Raw genomic sequence first — 5,013 nt, forward strand, 5'->3', positions numbered from 1 at the left:
TCTTATCGGCGGGGCTGTCAGGGCATGTGGGGAAGGTGTCAGTCAACCTCCCATGCCTCTTGGTAGAAAGTGGACATTCTTGTGCAAAACATATCTACGCTGATGTGGCCAGTCTGGCTGGTGATGTGGTCTATAGACACGTCTAGACTTTGGTGTGAGGGAAGCTGCAAAGAACTCTTCTGTGTGTCCACCTGACACTTCGCTGCTGTTATGGCCTGAATGTTTGTGTCCCTCCACTTCTTACATTCATGTTTAGAAATCCTAACACCCAAGGCGACGGCATTAGGAGGTGGGGCCTTTGGGAAGTGATTAGATCACAAGGGTGGAGACTTCATGAATGGGATTATCACCCTTATAGGAGGGGTCCCAGAGAGCTGCCTTACCCCTTCCACCATGTCAGGACACAGGGAGAAGGCACTGTCAGTGAGGAAGTAGGCCCTCACCAGACACCCAATCTGCTGGCACCTTGTGTTTGCACTTCCCAGCCTCTAGAACGGTGAGAAATAAATTTCTGTTGTTTATAAGCCACCGAGTTGATGGTATTTTGTTAACAGCAGCTTGAGTGGACTAAGACAGCTGTGTTGGGAGTGGGCAGGGGGAGGGTGTGGAGGGGCATAGTTCATGCCTTGCCCTCCAAGGAAATGATGTTGCTGCTCTCTCCCTTACCTCCCACCTCTTATGACACAGATAAGAACAGTTTTGCATTGGGAAAGGTCAAGATGCAGAGAAAATGGACTAGAGGGCTGTGGACACGGGGCCAGGGGAGAGAAGAAGAGTCCACTCTGGTGAAGTGCTGAGGAGGCTTTTGTGGAGTTTGGAGAGTTAGGTGTGGATAGAAAACTCTGAGACCTTGCCAGAGCCTGCCATGTGTCTACCCAGTCCCAATTCCTCTATCTCCTAGGCTTGCAGCTTTCCTTGTAGCTAGATGGGGCCATGATCTGATTCTGGCTGATGGACCATGGGTGGCAGTGATGTTTCTGGACCCTACAACTCCACATGCAAAGCTCCATCCTCTCTTTCTTCATGTGCTGGCTGGGTGGAGAGGACTTTAAGGATCTCAGGAAGGCCAGAGATACAGGTGGAAGGGCTCTCAGCCCTGAGCCATGACCTGGAGGAGAACGATTAAGCCAGAAATACCCACATTGCTCTCTTGCAGTTCATGTGTTTTTCCCCCTCATTCACTTGTTTTCCAGTTCCTGCTGAGTGCCTTCTCTCTTCTAGGAACTGGCAGGGGAGGGCATGGTCCCTGCCCTCAGATATAACTGGAGTGTGTGTTCATTAAAAGAGATGCAGAGAGAGATAAGGCAGGGGCTGGGCCTAGGTCAAATAGAAAGGGGCCTTGGTGAGCATGGTGAAAAATTTGCATTTTATTCTGAATGACAGTACAGTGCTACTGAAAAATTCAGGCAGAAGAATGAGCTGCTCAGAGCTACCTTTTTGAAAGACCCTTTGGCTGCTCTGGGAAGAAACACCAGAGTGAGCAAGAGAAGGGGACCATTTATGGGGGCTGTTGTCACATTTTTATTTTCTCCTGCAGCACTTTTCTCTCTTCCATTCAAAGAATGACTCCAATCTTTGAGATTCCTTATCTCAGGGGAGACTAGGAACTGGGTTGGGTTGAGATAGAGAAGCTGCTGGAAAACAGAGAACATCTCAGTGAATTTTCTGAAAACTCCAGTTGCCAAACTTTCATGTCTACAGTTTTCAGAATCTATACTTATACTGAGGGCAGTGATTTTCATGCTCCAGACTTCTGGAATCTCTCTCATTCACCTACATTTCTTGAAGATTAGGGATAGCAATTCTTCAAGGAAAGTGGAGTCAATAAATAACATGTACTTTGAAGGTAGGTAGACTTGAATTTGAATCCTGCTCCATCAACTTTCCAGCCTTGTGACACAGTGTAAATTGCTTGGCCTCTCTGATTCTGTCTTTATAAATGGGGTTATATAAATGATCACACAAGGTAAGGCACGGGAAAGCCACCAGCTCACAGTAAAGTGCTAACACAGAGTGGTCTACTCTCTCCTTCCTTTCCTTCAGCTTGGGTTGGAGGCATGAGAGTTGGCCTTGAGGCCACTGTACACAGAGCCTGGACTTTGATACTTTATACTCTAGTCTGAAAGCTCTAGAGGGTTCCTTTGTTGCATCAATTGGGCAAGGAAGGTAGGGAGAGTGAAAACAGACAGTGAGATGCAAGGTAGAAGACCACATCACTGACCAGAAAGACCAACCATTCCTGAAAACTGGCAGCAGCAGGTCTGTGCAGAGTGTACCTTTGTTATGGGCTGAAATGTGTCCTCAACCTAGCCAAATTCATATGCTAGAGTCCTAACCCCCAACCCAGTGCCTACAGATAGGACCATGCTTGGAGTTGTTGCATGTTTCCCCACAGATGCGGACTCTTCTCTACGAAGGAAAGGGAGGAGAGCTTGTGCACAGAAAGCCACAGCCAGCCAGAGGAGAAAAAAATCAGAGCACTGTGGGGTTCCCACCTGATGGGAATAGCAAAGGAGCCTTCAGTCCTGGAATCCCAAAATAGTCCTGTTTCTTGACCTCAAAGATTTTAGAGAAAACCTCTCCTTCCATGGGCTCTGGGTAGAGCACTTGTCTGGGAAAGAGAGGATATAAAAGGCATATCATCAGATTCCTTGTTAATACTAATCTCTTAATTCCCACCATCTTATCTTAACAAGGAATGGAATTTAAAAAACGATCTTTGGGGCCGGGCACGGTGGCTCATGCCTGTAATCCCAGCACTTTGGGAGGCCGAGGCGGGAGGATCATGAGGTTGAGAGATCGAGACTATCCTGGTCAACATGGTGAAACCCCGTCTCTACTAAAAATATAAAAAAATTAGCTGGGCATGGTGGCATGTGCCTGTAGTCCTAGCTACTCAGGAGGCTGAGGCAATAGAATCACTTGAACCCAGGAAGTGGAGGTCGCAGTGAGCTGAGATCACGCCACTGCACTCCAGCCTGGGAGACAGAGTGAGGCTCTGTCTCAAAAAAAAAAAAAAAAAAAAATCTTTGGAGGATAAGCTTTTTTTCAACCTCAGGGGTTCACAGCAAGCTGCTGGTGCATATAAAGGCTTTTGCCAGTTCATTCCTGGTTTGGGCCCTGGAATGGCAGGCGTGAAGTGGCCCTTACTAAAACAGCAAGAATCCCATGTGTCTCTGCTACCCCCATGTGCAGTCACAATGATGGGCTGGATTATCCTGCTCTTTTTCAAATGTCAAGGTTTCAGCAAGAGGTCCTACAGTAGTTTCCAACATTTTGGACTTCATGGACCGGGGAATATTAAAAGAATATTTTGAGGACCAACACAAGGCTGCCAACATTTTTTTCTTTTTTCTTTTACTTTTTCTTTTTTAAAATTTTGAGCTGGAGTCTTGCTCTGTCACCAGGCTGGAGTGCAGTGGCACCATCTCGGCTCACTGCAACCTCTGACTCCCTGGTTCAAGTGATTCTCCTATCTCAGCCTCCTGAGTAGCTGGGACTATAGGCGAGTGCCACCACTCCCAGCTAATTTTTATATTTTTAGTAGAGACAGGGTTTCACCATGTTAGCCAGGATGGCCTCGATCTCTTGACTTTGTGATCTGCCTGCTTCAGCCTCCCAAAGTGCTGGGATTACAGGCGTGAGCCACCGTGCTCGGTCGGCTGCCAGCTTTTTATTTTGCCAAGTAAGGACATGAAGCAAAAAGAAATCAAACAACCGTATTGCAGCAGAATCGTTTTAATGCTTCCTGCCCATAGGAAGTGCATGATTTCAAAGAAAAGTCCATCTCAAGAAAAGGTGGTTAACAGTCATGCAAGAGTATGAGACATTTGGCTCATTTTATTGTAGACTAGCAGTACTTTGTGGCAGACATTTGGGAGTCATGATGTCATGACTAAGGCCTTGGGATGAGGTCCATCTGGCTTCAAAATGTACCTGAGCAACCCATTTGCTTTGTGGCCTTGAGGAAGCCAAGAGACCTCTTTGAGCCTTAAACTTCTGATCTACAAAATGGGGAAAATAAGACTGCATGACTGTTGTAAGGACTGCTTGAGTTAACTCACGGAAAGTGCACATGCACAGGGTGGTCCCTTGCATAGATAATTGCTAAATCCATGTTCATTCCCCTTGACTTATTTTTTTCCTAACTAAAAAATTATTAGAAACGTGTGAAGATGCAAGGAAATGAAGGTACCACAGTTATGGCCTCTAGAATTCTGGAGGAATTTCTTCAAAGTTTTAAGTAAGACTTTGGGGCTTAAGTGACTGTACTCCATTCTCCGTTGGGCATCTGGAAGGATAAGAAAAATGTGGTGATGGGAGAAGGTTCTTGGGGTTTTGATTGTTATTTCATGATGGGGCACTTTAAAGTGGGACATGAGAGTGCACCACTCAAATGTTCCCAAGAATCTTATCCTAGGTAGGTGATTTCAGTTCTACCCTATCTCCTGAGCTCTTACTCTATATCCAACTGCCTATTAGATATCTCCATTTGAATATCTCACAGACACCTCAAACCAGTGCCACGTTTCTCTCTAAGCTTGCTTCTCCTCTGTTCATCTCACATAAAATAACACTACCATTCACTTATTCTCTTAGGCTAGGAGTTCTCTTATTCTCCATATCTTGCCTTTCCACCTTTCCTACTACCTTTCCACCTATTCCCCAAGGCCAATCAGGCACAAGGCCCAGCCTTACTAAATCTTTCTTGAATCTGTTAACTCTCATTAATCCCACTGGCCCTTCCTTAGCTAATTGTTTCAGCTTTCAGATCCCCCACCCCAAATCCATCACTGCCACAGTGACTTTTCTAAAGCCAGTCGCATGGCTCTCCTGCATAAAAACCTTCCGTGGCTCCCCCTCACTTCTGGGGTTAGAAGAAAGCACCCTAGCAAGAAAGCACTCAAGATCTGACTTCTGGCCGGGCGCGGTGGCTCACGCCTGTAATCCCAGCACTTTGGGAGGCCGAGACGGGCGGATCACGAGGTCAGGAGATCGAGACCATCCTGGCTA

This window comes from Mandrillus leucophaeus, unplaced genomic scaffold, assembly GCF_000951045.1.
Source record: "Mandrillus leucophaeus isolate KB7577 unplaced genomic scaffold, Mleu.le_1.0 Scaffold150, whole genome shotgun sequence".
NCBI lineage: Eukaryota > Metazoa > Chordata > Mammalia > Primates > Cercopithecidae > Mandrillus > Mandrillus leucophaeus.